Here is a 16,617-nt window from a genome sequence, read left to right as displayed (position 1 = left end):
GGTGGCAGAAATTACTTTTTGTTTGTTTTTTATTTAAAAATAGTTTATATTCCCTTAAATCATGATATTTAGTAACTGTTGCTCACAACGGAGACGTAAAATTGATGCAAGAGCCTTGCGAGGTTTCGGTTGATATTTTGGGTAATGAATGTCTATCAAGACATCGTGGTGATTGTTACGGACTCGAAGGGAGTACCGGGTCGTGACATCAATAGTGCGTCTAGTCATGATGGAATGAATGAGGATGTCTCGATCTTTTGTGAAATCACTAGTATGTGTGGTAGGAAGTAATTTGAAAGCCACAAAATATAACTATATCTTAGAAATGGTTTCATCATAGTCCTCTTGAATGAAACTGGCGCATTACTAAAGAATCGTCATTGAGCATCCTCCTCATAGAGTATATGAATGATATCATCCCAATCCTCATGTTCAGCCAAATATTGCCCATAACCATCATTATCAATATTAGGAGTTTCATAAAATTCATTGATGGCATGGCTCGAGAATGGAACTAATTTACCTCGCATAAAAACAAAATCATTAGTAGCCTCAACAGCGTTAGCGTAAAATTCTCTTACCAGAGGGGTTACAACTGTTGACGAGGCACAAAATTTTTCCCAGTGGCGACCATCAGTCATTGGTTAAAGGTCAAGGTGTGTAATCAACACTTGATCCAGTCATCGTTTAGGTATTGTAATTTTGTTTGCAAGAGAACTTGCGTGTTTAGCCACAACATCAGTTGACACAAATCTAGTATGATCGGACGAACAACTGGAATTTTGTCTTGATTGATTGGGTGCCATTCTCAAATTTCCTAAAATTAATTCTCAACCAAAAGAAAAGAAAAGTACTAGCAAAACACAATAAACCGTCAACAATATTAGTCCATATGTCTTCTCATTAGGATAAAATAATGCCCATAGTTACGAAGAAAAATCCAACAATTAAAATATTTCTAGACTAATGTAAATAATAATAATAATAATAATAATTGAAACTCAAGAAACTGACCCATATTCCAATATCAACTTACCCTTAAAATTTAAAGCACAAATCTACCTAATCTACCACCCATAAAATAACTAAGCACAATGTCTCAAGAATCATCAATACTCATCACAAATTTCCAACAAAGTAAATAATGTGAAGCAAGTCAACAATATTTCTTAAAAATAAAAAAAAAGAAAATAATAAAAATAAATAAATAAAATATTGAAACTTACTTGAAATCTTAAGCAAAAGTGTTGAAAATAAATTTGGGTAATGGGTATGGGGGAATAAGGATGAAAGGTGAATAATGGTGATGGGAAAATTATGCACTAAAAGAGGAGAGGTGAGGGGGGGGGGGGGGGGGGGGGGAGGGGGGTTTATATGTGGAAGGTGAGGGCTTCTTTGGTATGGCAGCCCACATAAGGAGGTGGGTTTGTTTGGTTAGTGGGCTACCCATTGTTGGCAGCCCACATCAGAGGGGTTGCAGTCGTCTTTTAGTGGGAGCCGTGGCCCACGTTATAAAAAGTCTCAAGGTCATGGCCTTACTATGGGAGCGCTACAACCCACACTCTGGCAAGTCGTTAGGCCGTAGCCCTAAAGGTTTTTTTTTATGGTGGGTTGCCTAATTTTGGAAACTAACAAAACACGGCGCTGTGACCAACCCCTAGTGGGTGCCACAACTCGCCTTGCTTTCGTTTTTGCTGGGTCGCGACCTACCCCTTCCATCATTTGTTTTTGAGTTTGTTTTGTTTTATTTGTGTAGGGGGCTGTACATACCTGCAAAATAAAAATAAAATGTTAATAATTTAATAATGCAATAAATAAAAATAATTAAAATAAATAAATAAATAAATAAGTTAAAATACTTGGGTTGCCTCCCTAGAAGTTCTTGGTTTATAGTCTTTAGCTTGACTTTCTCTGGTTCAAATTGTGTCGTAAGTTTGATTGAGGATCTTTGACGATCAAAATCGTCACCCTAATAGTGCTTTAATCGTTGCCCATTCACCTTGAAGGTTGATTTATCATCAGCCACCTCTATTGCTCCATGACGAAATACTTTTGTCACAATAAAATGTCCAGACCAACTAGATTTCAGCTTTTTCAATAAATAATCTCAAACGAGGATTATAAAGAAGAACATGTTGGCCAAGCTCAAAACTTCTCCTTATGATTTTCTGGTCATGCCTTCGTTTTGTCTTCTCTTTGTAAATTCTTGCATTCTCATATGCTTCTTGACGAAATTCATCCATCTCATTAAGTTGCCAAAGACGCTTTTCTCTGACTGCTTGAAGATCAAAATTAAACTTTTTAATTGCCATATATGCCTTGTGTTCAAGCTTGACTAGAAGATGGCAACCCTTTCCAAACACCAATCTATAAGGAAATACCCAATTTGAGTTTTTTATGCAATCCTAGATGCCCATGAAGCATCATCCAGCTTTTTTGACCTATATTTTCTAGATGGACAAACAATTTTTTCCAAAATTCTTTTAATTTCTTGATTCGAAACCTCAGCTTGGCCACTTGTTTGAGGATGATACACAGTGGCTATTTTATGCTTGACTCCATATTTGGCTAAGATGGTCTCAAAATTTTTATTGTAAAAGTGAGTCTCTTCATCACTAATTATGGCTCTAAGTGTACCAAAACGTGTGAAGATGTTCCTTTGCAAGAAGTTTATCACTACCTTAGAGTCGTTCCTTGGCAATGCAATAGCTTCAACCCATTTAGAGACATAATCAATAACAACAAAGATATATTCATTATTGCAGGATAGAATGAATGGACCCATAAAATTAATTCCCTATATATAAAAAATTTCGACTTCTAAGATGTTGTTGAGAGGCATCACATGTCTTCTAGAAATATTGCCCATTCTTTGACATCTATCACATCTTTCAACAAAATTATGAGCATCTTTGAAAAAAGAAGGCCAAAAAAAACCTAATTGTAGAACCTTTGCAACAATTCGTTTTACCCCATAATGTCCTCCAAAATCATATGGATGGCAATGATGAAGAATATTTTCAAATTCTTCTTCAAGAACACATTTTCTAATGATTCGATCTCCATAATGCTTGTAAAGAAAAGGCTCATTCCACATATAGTATTTGACATCACGCAATAATTTCTTCTTTTGTTGAGAATTAAATTCAAGAGGGAATAGTTTACTCATAAGATAGTTCACAAAATCAGCATACCATGGCAAAATTTTTTCCTTCTCAACATTAAACAATTGTTTATTAGGAAAGATATCATTGATCACTGTTGAATTCCTAATTTGTTCTCCATTCTCCAATCTAGATAAATGATCTGCCACTTGATTTTCTGGACCTCTTCTATCCCGAATTTCCATGTCAAATTCTTGAAGCAAAAGTACCCATCTTATCAAGTGTGGTTTTCCATCTTTTTTCTTGATTAGATATTTAATAGTTGCATGGTCAATGTAGACAATTACTTTAGTACCAACAAGGTAAGAGCGAAATTTATCGAAAGCAAAAACAATAGCAAGCAACTCTTTTTCAATTGTGTTGTAATTTGCTTGAGCCTCATTCAATGTTCTGCTAGCATAATAAATAAGATGAAACATCTTTGCTTTTCGTTGGCACAAAACTACGTCAACTGCATAATCACTAGCATCACACATTAGTTCAAAAGGAATATTCCAATCAAGAACAATGATAATAGGAGCAGATATTAATTTCTTTTTCAATTCAACAAAAGCATCATGGCAAGCATCATCAAAATTAAAAAGAGTATCCTTTACTAACAAATTACATAATGGTTTATAAATTTTAGAAAAATCTCTAATGAATCTCCTATAAAATCCAACATGTCCTAAAAAACTACAAATGCCCTTAACAGAGGTGGGAAGTGGAAATTTTTCAATTGTTTCAATTTTTGTTTTATGTACTTCTAAACCTTTACAAGAGACTCGATGGCCTAAGACTATACCTTATTACACTATAAAGTGACATTTTTTCCAATTTAAAACTAACTTAGTTTCTTCACATCTCTTAAGTACTCTAACAAGATTAAATAGACAATCATCAAAATTATCCCCAAAAGCTGACAAATCATCCATAAATACTTCTAAAAACATTTCAACCATAGTAGAAAAAATTGCCATCATACACCTTTGAAAGTAACTGAAGCATTGCAAAGTCCAAAAGGCATTCTATAAAAAACAAAAATTCCATAAAGACAAGTAAAGGTAGTTTTTTCTTGGTCTTCAGGAGTAATGGCAATTTGATTATAACTAGAATAACCATCCAAAAAACAATAAAAGTCCTTACTTGCTAGTCTATCAAGCATTTGATTAATAAAAGGTAGTGGAAAGTGATCTTTTCTAGTGGCTTTATTCAATTTTCTATAGTCCATACATATTCTCCATCCATTCACAGTTCTAGTGGGAATGAGCTCATTATTTTCAGTAAAAATTATAGTCATACCTCATTTTTAGAGACACATTGGACTGGACTTACCCATGAACTATCAGAAATAGGATAGATAATAACTGCATCAAGCCATTTGATAATTTCTTTCTTTACTACCTCTTTCATGATCGAATTCAACCTTTGTCGATGCTTAATCGTTGCTTTGTGATTTTCTTCCAAAAGAATTTTGTGCATGCAAATTGATGGACTAATTCCTTTGATGTTTGCAATGGTCCACTCAATTGCTTTTTTGTAGTCTCTTCAAACTTGAAAGAGTTTATTTTCCTATTCATCAAAAAGAGAAGAATAAATAATTACTAGTAATGTAAAAGAATTTTCCAAAAAAACATACCTTAAATAATTAGGCAGTGGTTTAAGCTCAAATGAAGGAGGTTCTTCAATTGAAGGCTTAATTGGTGAAGTTGTAATTGATCATTCAAAAGACTCAAATTGGGATTTTGGGAGATGTGATGGGGCATCAAGATGGTTAGCATATTCAAGAACTTTTTCATCAAAAATATCACATGAAGAATTCAAAGAAGTTTCTAGTGGATCATGATGATTTTCAATAAACAAATTATTTGTTATGTCATCCACTACATTAATTGAGAAACATTCATCATGTTCATTGGAAAATTTTAAAGCTTTAAAAATACTAAATGTTACCTACTGATCTTTAACCCTTAAAGTAAGCTCACCTTTTTTCACATCAATTAAAGGTCGAGCAGTTCTCCAAAATAGTCTTCCAAGAATAATCGGTAATTCACTATCTTTTTCCATATCAAGAATTGTCACGACTCGGTACTCCCCTCGAGCCCATGACAATCGCCGCGACGTCTCGATTGACACTCATTATCCGGAATGCCAACCGAAACCCCGCAAGGCTTACATATCAGTTTCTTTCCTTTCCTGTGAGCAATCATTGTTAAATATCAAGTTTTTAGAGAATATATACTATTTTAGATCAAAAACAATCAAAATAAAATTTTCGCCACACAGGGGTATTTTGATCATTTTTTTCTCAAAAATTTCGAAACTGGCTAAAACGTAATATACAAGTACAAAACACATAATTCATATTTAAAATGAGTTTAAAAGTCTAAAATCTTCATTTAAAATGAAATTACGGTTATTTGAATATAATAAGAAAATAAAAGAAATATTAAGAAAAATATTCTATTTTCTTATAAAACAATATTTATAGAGTTATACGTGAATAATTTTTATAGCGTAAAAGCTAAATAAATTTATACATACTGAAATACAGTAAGTCAAAATATTTAATTTAATTTACAATAACAAGAGGGCCCCCGAATAAACAAAAGTAAAGAGGACTGTGAACCTATGATTTGGAAAATGCAGATCCAATGGTAGTCCTCGATGAGATCAGCTATCTACAGTTTATACTGAACCTGAAATGGGTGGAAAGGAGTTGGGTGAGATTTTGCAATCCCAATGAGTAAACAGACATTATCATAAATATCTAAAGGCGAGTAAAATGGAGGCAAGTTTAAACAACAAATTTCAACCCATTTCATAATGTTTTCAATTTATTTCTTAAACCATAAAATATTTGTAATTTACCAAAATAGTTGTTAAGGCTTATGTCTTTTATTAAAACAAGGCTCAAGCCAAAACTAATCCTCGGGGATACCTTGGTCGAGGCATCTAACCGAGTCCGCCAACGGTGTTAAAATATTCACACGTGAAACACATTTTTATTTTTAAAACCAGCCGTTCCTTGGCGTTGGCCGAGTTACACATTCATGTGGGGGTTCGACGTGAAGTGAGCTCTAATACTACTCCGGGAGTTACCCTCCTCGCCTCTACAACCGGAGTAACTATATAACTGGGTTTACCGTGCCCCTCAATAGGCAGTCCACGAAAATCCGTCACTGCAGTGACTAACCCACCAATTTTAATAAAATTTCGACAGTATAACGTGGCTTTTATTTATTTATCCAGCCTGCATAGTAAAACAACTTACATAAATTTTCCAATGCATTCACAAAATATAGCCACATATACTCATTTCTCATAAGCCATTCCTAGGAAAATATATATTTTTCAAGTCAATTTGCAGCCTCCAATTACTCAATTTCATAATCAATACAATATATTTTTATTTATCACATTTATTCCTAAAACATCAAAAATCCCGTTTTCATTTCATAAAATACATAAAGGGCATTTAAAAATAAACTCTAGATAATTTACAATAATAATAAGTTTACTCACCGTTTGTACAAACTAAAAGCTTTATAAGCGCCCCGATCACTACTCGTCGGGTACGACTTCTTTGCCTTTTCCGGAAGGCTCTCCTCCTAGACACATTACAAAAATTTACACAATTCATCACATTGATGCTAAATCACTATATAATTAACTTAAATCCTATACTAATGCATGGTATGAAATGCAATAGCCTAAAACGGCTTAAATGCGGTATTAACCTATTTTTGGCACTTTGCCCGATAAATTGCTAACGCGCTCCATTTTAGCTCTAAATCATCCCATTCTCTCTCCAACATTTCTAACCATTAAATATCAGCTAATAACCTTCTAAAAACAACAAAATCAGCTCACTCCCTTCGTTGGAAAAATTCGGCCAAAAATGGGACATTAACTCGGTAAATTTTCTACTTTGTTTTTCTATCACGTTTAATCATTTTTCATCATTTTCTCTTCATTTCCCTTAGAATAAAATCAATTCATCATCATTGTACAGCATTGAGCATCCAGCCAAGAGTGGGTATTGTGAAAATTTAATGATTTCTTGCCCAATTTAATTTCTAAACACATTTAACTAACTAAAACTATCAATTAACTAAAAATCAAAACCTAAAAATTTCAATTTCTCTCCCCTAGAATTTCGTCCAGCCCTTGATATCACTTTTTGATCTCTCTCCTCAAGCATGCTAAATGGAAATAAAGGCATAGGAAAGGTAGAAATCAAGCTAAAATCGAAAAATCTTACCGTTAGACGCGTAAACGGTCGAAAACCGCGAATTTCTCTTTGAATTTTCTTGTTTCTCTTTGGTTTTTCTTTTTTTCTTCCTTTCCTCTCTATTTCCTCTCTTTTTCTTCCTTATGGCCGGCCAGCACTCAAAATTTGGGTTTAAATGGCTGACTTTTCATTAAAATAATATTATTTCATTAAAAAAATACCACGTGTCACTTTCCCATTGGCCCATTTTTAAAATTTCATCCATTTGTTTCCAAATTTTCACCATACACTTGTCTCATATATTCATAGCTTAGATAAAATTCTCAGACTCATCCAAAGTCTCGGTGGAGTAATTTTTAAAATTTACACTTTTACCTCCGTAAAAGTCAAAAATTATATTTTTGCCCCAAAAATTGAAAAATTGCCCATAGACATATTTTTCATCCCTTATACTCATGCCATTCTCCAAGTTGTCAAATTTGATCTAAATTCTCTCAAAATCTCAAATTTTGTCCGTGGGTGGTAAAATTACGATTTTGCCCCTACACTCCAAAAATCACCAGAATTAAACTTTTTCACTTCCTATCATGAAATTATACTCCAAATAGTTAATCTTGGTCAAAAATTTCACTCCATGATCAAATTATTATCTTAGGTGGCAAAATGACGATTTTGCCCTTGAATATCAAAATTTCTAATTTTACCCCAAATGAACCCTCGAACTCCGAACAATCATTTTTAGTCATTCCTGGACTATAAAATATTAAATTTCATCCTACAATTCCTATTTGAACTAGTTCGAGGTTAAATCAATTTAAGTGTACCGTTAGGTACAATATCAGGTTTCGTCTATTCTTAGGTGCTTTTCTAGCGTAATAACATGTTACTCAATGCATGTATGTCATGACATGTATTTATAGGGTCGGGTTTTACAAGAATAATAAAATCTACTAAAAAAATAAGCTTACCAACTTTTACCAAAACATCTTCCACAATACCATAAGGATAGGTGATGGATTGATCAGCAAGTTGTAAAGTCACAGAAGTTGGCTTAATCTCTTCCGAACCCAATTTCTTTTAAATGGACAATGGGATCAAATTTATAGTTGCACCCAAATCACATAAAGCTTTAGCAATACAAAGAGCACCTATAGTGCAAGGAATAGTAAAACTACTTGGATCTTTAAGCTTTGGTGGAAGTTTATTCTAAATGATGGACCGCACTCTTTAGTGAATGCAACAATTTCAAATTCACCCAATTTTCTCTTTTTAGACAAGATGTCTTTTGTGATACACCGTACCCTCGTATAGTAGTCAACATAACCGTATCGACAAGACGAAGGGCTAATTGACGTAGATTTAAGTGTCAAAGAGCGGTGGGGGGTGAAAGGAATATTCTAGAGTAAAATATTTCGCACATGAGAAAATAATAATTAAATAATAATATTTTTAGTGAGGATGAATTAGCGAGATAAAAAGTGATTCGGAAGTGAATCGGGGCATAATAAGACATTTTGAGTTCCAAGGAGATAAGTGAAAAATTTTGGAATAAAATAATATTAAAATATTAATATTTTATTTGATGTCGAAATTAGTCATGAATGAGAAGTATATGGTCAATCTAAGTGGGGGAGAAGAAGAATGAGGAAATTTCAGAGAAAAACGACATTAGTGGGGCCCGTGTGTATTTATTAAATAAAGCTAGTACGAGTAAGTATATATTTAAATATTATGGTGATACCGCGTTGAAGTGCAAACTTTATATTTTGTTTGCACACATGTAAAGGAAGAAAAATAGAAGGAAATTGGAATTAAAAGATTGTTAGGACTAAATTAAAAAAGGGAGAAACTTGAAAGGTAAAACGGTAATTTTTCCATGAGCTTGGTCAAAGCTTCCAAAGGAAGCTTTGACTCTTTTCTTCCTTATCCATAGCTGATCCTTATCTTCCCCAAAAGGCATTTTCTTCTCTATCTTATTCCTCCCACGCCATTTTCCTTTCTTCACCATAAAAATCAAGTTTTTTTCTTCTATTTTCTCTTTTTTTCTTACTTTTCCATTCTCCTACCCTTTTATTCACCCAACCCACAACTCCCAACCTCATTTTTCATCCCAACTAAACCTTAAGAGAGAAAAAGGAAGAAAGAAGAAAGGAAAGAAAGAAAGGAAAACTGAAGAGAAAAGCTCGAAAAAGGCTCAACCTTGAAGGAGAAAAGAAAAAACTGAGAGGTTTTCCTCCTCACCCACACACACCATTATTAAGGTTTGAAAAGATTTTGGTGGTTTACCTTGTGGATTTCAAGGTAAGAAAGGTAGAAATTGATGTTTTGTTTGAAAGCATGTAGTTTGAACCAATTATGATGTAAGGTTTTGTTTATGGTAGCAAAGATCAATAAAGATCCAAGGAACTCGAGGCATGCATGTGGAAGAATCTTGGAATGCGTGGTGATTTTGAGCTAGATTAAGTGGTGGGTAAGCGTTCTAACCTCTAAATCACAAGTAGTAAGGAAAAATGAGATATGTATTGATTGTTTATGCTTGTGGCAGCATGTAAAAGTAAATTGTGGTGCATGTGGACTTAGAAAATGTTTGATGGAAGTAAATTTATAGTTGCTGCATATGCTAGGTTATTGGTGTGGAAATGATTGTTGAACTTGATAAATATCCTTAGAAAAGATTAATATATGTGCTAGAGTCATAAATAAGTTACCGGTATTTATAATCTAAAGAATTAGGCAAGCAAAGGATAAATGCTACTTTGGTAAAAATGTGTCAAGATATAAGTTAATTGAATAGGGATTCACGATTGAATGACAAAGAGAAGTAGAAATGATATACACTAAAGATATTGAATTTGGATTATTACTAGGAAGTGTAAAAATAAAGATAGTGTACTGTAGTAGCGTGCTAGAGGAAATAACGAGTGATCGACAAGTAAAGATAGCTAGATACGCCTCTGAATTAATAGCGATATAGTATCCCGCTATTGTAAGGTGAGTGAACTTGCATTTAAAAGGTTTTGAACAAATGCATATGTATTGAATGAAATGCTAGAATATCCTTGGTTGACTCTTTTCAAATTTATGCACGAAAACAAGCTTTTCACAAGTGATACTTCTATGTTTTTAAACGTATAATGTAATGAATTACGTATTTGAAATATTATGTTGAATTGCCAATTGATTTGTGGCATGTGATGTATTGTTATGCAAAGATTCTTGTTACATGTTGTTATGTGTGCCATGCATTGAAATGTAATGTTGAATGATAATTATAACAGTGTGTGTGCTATTGTGGGAGTGCACATGACGGTACCGGTAGTGTGTGGTGTGGGAGAGCACACGCTGACGATATATGCCATGTGCGGTGTGGGAGAGTACATGATGATGATATATGCCATGTGCAGTGTGGGAGAGCACATGATGATGATATATGCCATATGCGGTGTGGGAGAGCACATGATGATAATATATGCCATGTGCAGTGTGGGAGTGCACATGAGGATCTTAGCTATGTGTGGTGTGGGAGTGCACATGAGCTGAGTTGAGGATGGCAGTTGTGTGCGTTGAGCCATGTTGTCTAGTTGGGATTGACCTTGATGTGTTTCATGCATGTTTGAAAAGTGATTGCATTGAATGTTGAAAGTTGAATTTCCTAAACGTTTTAAAATGATTTAAAAGTCAACATGGCATCGAGTTTGTTTATGATATACAAATTGCATGGTTTCAATACAAGTGCATCGTGTTTTCTAAAAATCTTCCGTATAGTTTGCTTATTCCCTTCCTATATTCACTCACTGGGTTTATACTCACCCTTTTCAACTTCATGTTTTAGTTTTCAGGATTGAAGGTAGTTGGATCCTAGATCGAGGTGCTCCCTCATATTCATCTTTCAGTAAGTTCACTACGACTCTCAATGATAGCACCCACGCCCAGAGTCATTCTGCTAGTTGTCAAGGGTCTGTTGTATGTTTATATGTGATGGCTTAATGTAAATTGTGAGATTTGTTGTGAACTTTGTATGTACTTGGTTTTCACAATTAAAATTTTGAAGAGATTGTTATTAGAAATTATGAGTTTTAGATTCTAAAGAAAAAGAAGTGATAGATGGACTACTGATGGGTTTACATAGAGAGGCTTGCTTGGGTCCAATGGGCTATGCCTATTGGGCCCATGCACCCATCATGGCCCGAGTTTTGGGTTGTGACATCTTTGAAGAATTTAACATATCTTGGCATTTGTTCCAAAGCTTCAGCAAAAGGAATATTAATATGTAATTTTTTAAACACATTAATAAATCTCTGGAATTGTTTATCAAGTTTTTCTTTTTGAAATTTTGAGGAAAAGGTGGTGGGGGTGTGAGAGCAATTGTTAATTGTGATTTTTCTTTTGAATTTTCAACAGATTTTTTAACCACAATTTCTTTTTTAACATTTTTTTCAATTTCTTTCTCATCAGATTGAATTGAAATTTTAGAATTTAAATCCTTACTACTTACCTCTTTTCCATTGCGAAGATGGATTGCCTTACAATATTCCTTACCTTCTCTTCTTGGGTTAGGTTCAGTATCATTTGGTAAGGTACCATGAGGTCTAGTATTTAAAGTATTGGCGAGTTGGCCCATTTGTGTCTTAAGATTTCTAATTGAAGCTGCTTGATTTTGAATGGAGGCGTCGATCCTTGTCATAAATGCATTAGTCTTTGTTATGAATGTATTAATCTTTGTCATGAATTGTATGAACATATCCTACATTGAAGGCTTTTTCTCTGGCATGGGGGCTCTAGATGAAAATCCAGTAAGAAAGTTTGACTTAGATGCTGATGAAGACTCTTGGTTGTTATTCCATGAGAAATTAGGATGATTCATCCAACTAGGATTATAACTGTTGGAATAGGGATTGTTTTGTTGCCTATTTCCAACAAATTGACAAAACTCAAAATAAATGGGGCAATTGTCATTGAAATGTCCTTCCCCACAAAATTCACACGTCATAAAAGAGTTCTAAACAGCATTAACACTCAGTTTATCTATTTTCTTTGCGAAAGAAGGCAATTGTGTAGAAATAGTGTTTATCACATCTAAATCATGAATTCAGTAATTTTTCTTGTACTCAATCTTTTAGATGGCCATTGATAATTATTGGAAGCTGATAACTCTATGATATAGAGTTATGTGGGCTTAATTTTGATAATAATTTAGCATAGTTCTTGTAGTAATGCATTGAAATTAGTAAATTTTATTTAAATTATTTTAAATTTAGGTGAGTCAATCTAATCTTAGTTAATTTTATACTTAAATTGGTGTTAATGTGATTAAAATAGGTTGTTACTAATTTATTTGTGTGTTTGTAGGTGTTTGATGAAAGAAGAATATTAGTGAAAGAAGAAAAGCAATTTCAAGGTCTAGACTTGCACTGCATATATTTTAGTATTTTAGTCATAACTTTCTCTAAAGATCTCCAAATGAAAAGATTCTTAAACCATTGGAAAGATAAGAGAAAAAGATACAACTTTCATGTTTACCACATCATCCAGTTCAACCTGAAAAGTGATCAAAAATCTTGTCGAAGTTAATGCACTGTAGTAGTCCTAAAGCAATTATGATTTCTGTTAATTAATTGGGCAAGGCTGTGACCCACGAAGTCTGATGAGGAAATCCTGAATGGAATTGACTTTTTTCTTCACCCAACTTGGCCTAACTTTAAAGTCTATAAAAATAATCTTTCGAATGACTTTTAAAAGGAGAAAAAGAGAACGAAACACTAGTTGACAACTGAGAGTTAAGCCACAAAGTCATTGAAGCTAAGAAGATTTGGAGATCAAGAATACAATCTTTGGTTTTTTTCTATCTTTTTGTTATTCTTTTATTCTCTTGGTTTTGATTTTTAAATGTTTAAACCTTATTCAATGATGATGTGTGACTTTATAAGGAACTAAACTTTTTATCTAAGATTATAATTGAACTCAATATGTAGTCTGAATTATTTATCTTTCTTTTACTTATGTTTGATAGATTTAAGTTGTTTATTTTATTCTGTTCTTAATGCTTCTAATTATCTGATCACTAATTAGATTGAATTAGAAACATAGGTTAAACCTTGACGAAGGAGATTTAAGTAGACATTAAAGAATAGCGTATGATCGAATGCACTTAGTTGATTAGGTGGTTTAATTTGCATATAGAATACACATACACCTATAAGTAATACGTAGCCAACATTAGAGCACGAACTTAATGAATCTTTCTTCAATTTAATTTGCATAGAGATATAATAAATTAATTGTGAGAGGTAGTTTTATGAGAAACTCGACAGAGACTTGTAAATAATTTAAGACTCTAGGTTAGCAACTTAATCCATTAAATTAAATTAAGAGAAAGAGACAATAATCAGATGAAGTATTGAGGGACATCATAATCTTAGGTCTGATAATTAAGTGAGTTTCATAAAACAAATTTAGTATTTAAATTTAGTTTTAGTTTATTAGTTTAATTTTTTTTTTTAGTAATTTTAAATTTAATTGTTTGGATAAGATTAACGTGTTACAATTTTAATAGTTAACAGTAAGAAGTAATTCAATTCTCTGTGGGATCGATACTCTACTTATTACTATATTAACATTGTGATACGTATACTTGCGTGGGTAGAAAACTAAACAACAGAATCTATCTCTTCAAGAAAATCATAAGCCTTATCAATGGATTTACTCATGAGTGCACCTCCAACGGCAATATCAATGGCAGTTCTAAAAGGTCCTAGCAAACCATTATAAAAAGTATGAACTTGCAGCCACTTAGGTAATCCATGGTGAGAACACCTTCTTATCAAATCCTTATACCTTTCCCAAGCCTCATATAGTGACTCAGAATCAAATTGCATGAAAGAAGTGATATCATTCTGCATCTTTGCTGACTTAGCAAGTGGGAAGAATTTTGCTAAGAATTTTTTAGCCAAATCATCTCAGGTATTACTGGAACCAACAGGAAGCGAATTTAACCAACTCTTTGCTTTATCTCTCAATGAAAAAGGGAAAAGCCTTAGTCTTTCGGCATCATCAGTAACACCATTATCCTTGAATGTATCGTAAATTTCTAAGAAATTTACAATATGAGCATTCAGATCATCATTAGGCAAACCCTAAACTAAACATCAGTCTGAATCATTTGATTAATTGATGGCTTAATTTTAAAGTTGTTGGCTTGAATAGGAGGCCTTCGGATACTAGAATAGAGATTTTGTACTTCTGGGATTGGATAATCCCTCAAAGACTTGGTTTCTTTCTCTTGTTGATCAGCCATTGTTTTACTTGGAGAAAAAACTTTTTTATTTTTCCTTCGAAGTCTTTGAAAAGTCTTTTTGATTTCTCGATCAAAATGAACAATTTCCAAATTTCAAGCTCTTCGCATACAACGACCAAAAGTACCTGAAAAATTAAAGAAAAGAAAAGTTTGGATTAAAATTAAGAATGCTTGGTATTAAGATTAACAAGAAAGAATTAAAAGTCAACTTCCCAGTAACGGCGCCAAAAACTTGTTGTTCAATTTTTCTACCCACACAAGTATACATATCACAAATATATTATAATGATGAGTAGAGTGTCGGTCCCATAGGGAATTGAATTAATTTTTACTATTAATTACTAAAATTACACACCCTAATTTTATCCAAACAATAAATTTTGAATTAAAAAACAAAATTCAAAAACTAAAACTACTCTAAATTTACTTAGCAAAATTACTTTCTAAACTTAATTGACATTTAGACCTAAGATTATGATGTCCCTCAATGCTTCATCTGAATATTAGCTCTCTCTCTTAATTTAGTTTAATGGATTATGTTACTAACCTAGAGTTTTTAATTATTTACAAGTCTCTATCAAGTTTCTCATAAAAATATATCTCCTAATTAATTTACTATATGTTTATACAAATTAAATTAAAGATAGATTCATTAAGTTCGTGCTATAATTTTGACTACATATGACTTATAGGTGTATGTCTACCCTATATGCAAATCAAACCACCTAATCAACTAAATATTATTAATCATACGTTATTCTATTCAAGGTCTATCTAAATCTCCTTTGTCAAGATTTAACCTAGATTTCTAATTCAATCTAATTGTTGGCCAGTCAACTAAAAGCATTAAGAATAAAATAAAATAATCAACTTAAATCTATAAAACATAAGCAAAAGAGAGAGAAATAAATCAAATTACATATTGAGTTTAATCATAATCTTAGATAAACAATTTAGTTTCCCATCAAGTCACACATCATCATCAAATAAAGTTTAAACATTAAAAACAAAACCAAGAAAATAAAAGAATAACAAAAAGATAGAAAAAACCAAGAATTGTAATCTTGATCACGAAATCTCCTTCAATCCTTCAAATTCTTCTCAGCTTCAATGACTTTGCGGCTTGAATTTTAGCTTTCAATCCGGTGTTTCGTTATATCCTAAATGTCTTTCGAAAGGTTGTTTTTTTTAAGGCTTTGAAGTTAAGCCAAGTTGGATGAAGAAAGAAGTCAATTCCAATTAGGATTTTCTCATCAGACTACGTGAGCCTTGCCTTCCTCCTCTAAAGCCATGGCCTTGACCATTCAAATAGCAAAAATTGTAATTGTTCTACGACTGTTGCAGTACTTCAACATCAACAAGATTTTTTACCACATTACATGCTGAACTAGCTGAAGTAGTAAACACAAAAGTTGTATATTTTTTTCTTAGCTTTCTAATAGTATAAGAATCATTTCATTTGGAGATCTATAGAGAGAGTTATAGTCAAAATAAAAAAAAAATGTGTAGTGGAAGTCTGCACCTCAAAATTGCTCTCCTTCTTCCATTAAAATTCTTCGTTCATTAAACACTTACAAAAGCACAAATAAATTAGCAACAACCTATCTTAATCACATTAGCACTAAATTAAGCATAAAATTAACTAAAATTAGATTGACTCACCTAAATTCACTAACCTAAAACAATTTTAAAAAATCTACTAATTTATATGCATTATTACGAGAATTAAGCTAAATTACTATCAAAATTAAGTCCAAATAACTCTATATCAAAGAGTTATGATGAACTTATTTCAAAATTGGATTTTGACCTTTAAAGGTACTAAGGTCTTATGCTCTAACCGATTAGCCCAATTCCTTAACCGATTAGCATGCCTCTATTTCAACTTCCATCACATTCTTAATCAATTAAGCCTGGTGCTAACTGATTAAAGCTTTCTTGTCTTG

At 32.7% G+C, this 16,617-nt stretch overlaps 1 non-coding gene across 1 annotated transcript; it reads left to right on the top strand.

Moving 5' to 3' along the window:
• Positions 1-14,172: 14,172 nt before the first annotated feature.
• LOC148762784 (small nucleolar RNA R71) lies at positions 14,173-14,278 on the top strand. Its single transcript, XR_016026822.1, has one exon. It is a non-coding gene; the product is annotated as a small nucleolar RNA R71 (small nucleolar RNA).
• The last annotated feature ends 2,339 nt before the right edge of the window (positions 14,279-16,617 follow it).

Source organism: Theobroma cacao, chromosome 5, assembly GCF_053813885.1.
Source record: "Theobroma cacao isolate CCN51 chromosome 5, ASM5381388v1, whole genome shotgun sequence".
NCBI lineage: Eukaryota > Viridiplantae > Streptophyta > Magnoliopsida > Malvales > Malvaceae > Theobroma > Theobroma cacao.
This window is presented reverse-complemented; position numbering and strand designations above follow the sequence as displayed.